We start from the raw sequence: 3,340 nt of genomic DNA on the forward strand, positions 1-3,340 counted from the left end.
CATTAAGCTTTATTTCAGTATAGATAATCTTTTTATTCCCATTTCATTACTTCAACTTCAAATTGATGAAATGAAAACCATGAAGAGAGACAGTCCTGTGTCTGGTCCAAGAGAACTGAAAATTGAAATGATCAGAAGCATGGGACTGTGAGGTGGTTTTTTAACTTTCATTTCTTAAAATATAGTCTTAATTTGTATATTTCCTCAAAATAAGTCTCCTGGAGGAAATATAAAATATGGATGTGAAAGTGAAACAATTCAAATGAGCCCCCTACTGGGATTACACTTAAAATCAAGGATTAAGGAACTAACAAAAAAAAGAGCAAATTTTAATTTAATGAATAGGGTAAAGGTTACTTTCCTTCATGTTTCTTACTCTGCTTTTGGAATTTGCTTTTTTTTTTAATTACAGAAAAGAAAAAAGTTTGGAAAAGTACAGGAAGATGCATATGAAGAATAATGATCATTCATAATTTCATTTCCCAGAGGCAGCTACCATTAACATTTTAAATTTCAGGGTTTTTTCCTAAGCATTTTTATTGGCATCTGGAATCAAATAATAAATACATATATGTATATATATTGTTTTCTCTATGTAACATGATATATTTAAAAGTTCTTACAAACTTTTATACAAATAGATGATTGAAGAAATCATAAAATGTAAATTAAACTCATCCTGCCACCTAGATATACACAATTTTTGTTCTGTGTACTTCCAAGGAAATGGCAACCCACTCCAGTATCCTTGCCTGGAGAATCCCAGGGATGGGGGAGCCTGGTGGGCTGCTGTCTATGGGGTCGCACAGAGTCGGACACGACTGAAGCGACTTAGCAGCAGCAGCAGCAGCAGCAGTACTTCCAAGCTTTCTTTTTTTCAAGCTTCAGCAACTTTTATTTTCATGGGTGAGAGAATCCCTGCCACCAGGGGCAAGAAGTGGGAGCTGAGGACCAACTTTTAGGTTCTGTGCCCAAGACACAGGCTGCTGCCTGAAGCCTACTCTCCATACAATCATTGACAGCAAGGCCCTAATAGGAGGCTCCGGCCAGAGTCAAAGGCAGCTTCTGAGCAGCCAGGAATTGGGTAGCTGACTCCAATTTTTGCCAGTGACCTAATGTATACTGGGGGATAGAGTTCTGGTGTAGATGGACCAAGCAGTGACTTGGTAGCTCATTCAGTCCTACTTGAGTCGCAGTAGCTTTCTCTGCCTCCTGTTGGAACAGTTCCTGAGATAAGACAGCCCCTGGCTTCTAGTGTCTGTAACCGGGAACCTCCCAACATCACAGTCACTCTGAGGCCAGGGGGGCTTCCATCCTGCTCAGGGAAAGCAATGGAGTCATACACAATTTCCAGGATGACTGGGTCTTCTGAGGATGGCACCAAATGTCCAAATCCCTGGACAGGTAGACGAGCTCCTTGGTACTGCAGATTTGCCACAGCCACAGACACAGCAGTGATGGTACTCAGGGCACAGGCCAGAGGTGCAGCCTCAGCAGAGAGCAGCTTGCTGAGCACTGAAGCTGGAATGGCACTAATAATGTGGTCCGCCTCCAGGCTGCTGTCCCCTAGAGACACCTTCCAGCACCTTCTGCCTGGAGACTGAGCCCACAGACAGGCTGGCCTTGGAGAACACTGACACCCCTACTAGTCAGGTGGGTGTTGAGGGCCTGGGGCATTGTCTCCAGCCCTCCATGGAGTGACTACTGGCATCATGATGCACTCAGCCTGAGCTTGGCGAGTAAGTGCTGAACCCAGCTGTGGGCCCCACCCTGCCCCCAGCAGCGGCCCCAGTAATATGGAACGATGGGTTTGCTCAGCTTGGAAGAGACTGGGAAACAGGACCTGATGCTGAGCTAATGCTGTGACCTCAAACACTCCACTGCAAAAGATGTCACCTTAGAAGCAAGGCACGCTGGGCAAGACTGTGTACAGTCTCATCAGGGTCTTTGCCACTAGGGGTGGTCAAATCCCTCAGTCCAGCCCAGAACAGAAGTTTGGAGAAGGGAGGTGAAGGGCGGAGGAGCCCCCTGATGCCAGAGGGCAAGGCAGGTAGAGCACCACCTACATACAGGAACCTGCTCTGGGCACCTGGATGGCCTCCCAGGACAGGCAACACTTCTGAGTTCAAGCCAAGCTCAGAAACCAGGGTCCAGACTCCCAGGGCTGCCCCCCAGCCAAATTCCTTGAGGTCCAAGTTCAAAAATAACACCATCTGGCCCTCATACTGAGCGGATCCAGCCTCCCAGGTGCTCGCTGCCCTCCACCCAGACCACCTGGCGGGGACAGGGGGCCCGGATCAGGTAGTAACTGGCAGCCAAGCCGCTGACCTTCTGACCAGCACAACTACAGTCCAGCCCATGAAGAAACCTGTGGGTGAAGAGGCACCACGAGGGGAATGAGAAAAATGAGGTCTCAGCGCATCACCCCACTGGCATTCCTGGGGGACAGGGGAGGTGGATAAGGGCCACACCCACGCTATCTGCTCGTTCAGGGCTCAGGGATCCGCTTTCCCTCCCACTCCTCTCAATCTTTTTTTAATAGTAAAATTAAACAAAACCTTCTGACCAGTTTCTTAACAATAGATCATAACCAAACCAGGTATCTGTAATTTCCTGTTATTAAAAAAACAAAATGTTTAAGGCACATTCTTGCTTATATTGGACACTTACCCAATTATTTCCTCAGGAGAAACATCTAGAGGTGAAATGCTTGCATCAAACTGTAGTAACATTTTTAATACTATTTCCAAGACTTCTGAAAGGCTGTACAAACACGTAGTCTTACTGAAAGTACCTAAGAATGTTTGTTTCACAAGTGGCAATTTTGAATATTTCTATTAAGCTTAGTTTTGTAATTTAATAGGAAAAAGCCTTTATTGTCTTAAATTGCGTGCCTTTGATTACTATCAAGGCTAAGTATTTTCACAGAATTACTATATTTTCTTCTATTTCTAGACTTTACATATTTTTATTGATATGCTTATTCATTATAACCATTTAAAATGTGAGTCAACATTACTTCTTTATCATTTATGTTTTTAATATAATCATTTTTCTCATCTAATTGAATTGGCTAATATTAAAGAATAAAGGTAAATAGTAATTAATACCAGAAGCTTTTTTTCACTTTTTCATACAGTTTATGGGGTTCTCAAGGCAAGAATACTGAAGTGGTTTGCCATTGCCTTCTCCAGTGAACCACATTCTAGCAGTCATGTATGGATGTGAGAGCTGGACCATAAAGAAAGCCGAATGCCAAAGAATTGATGCTTTTGAACCGTGGTGCCGGATAAGACTCTTGAGAGTCCCTTGGACTGCAAGGAGATCCAACCAGTCAATC

The 3,340-nt window shown here is 44.2% G+C and overlaps 1 pseudogene; it reads right to left on the bottom strand.

The window, feature by feature from the left end:
- Positions 1-763: 763 nt before the first annotated feature.
- Positions 764-2,732, bottom strand: LOC147344026 (protoporphyrinogen oxidase pseudogene; annotated as a pseudogene).
- Between the last annotated feature and the right edge of the window lie 608 nt (positions 2,733-3,340).

Source organism: Bos grunniens, chromosome 26 (assembly GCF_055505025.1).
Source record: "Bos grunniens cultivar Pamir isolate PY7600 chromosome 26, Bosgru_T2T1.0, whole genome shotgun sequence".
In the NCBI taxonomy this organism is placed as follows: Eukaryota; Metazoa; Chordata; class Mammalia; order Artiodactyla; family Bovidae; genus Bos; species Bos grunniens.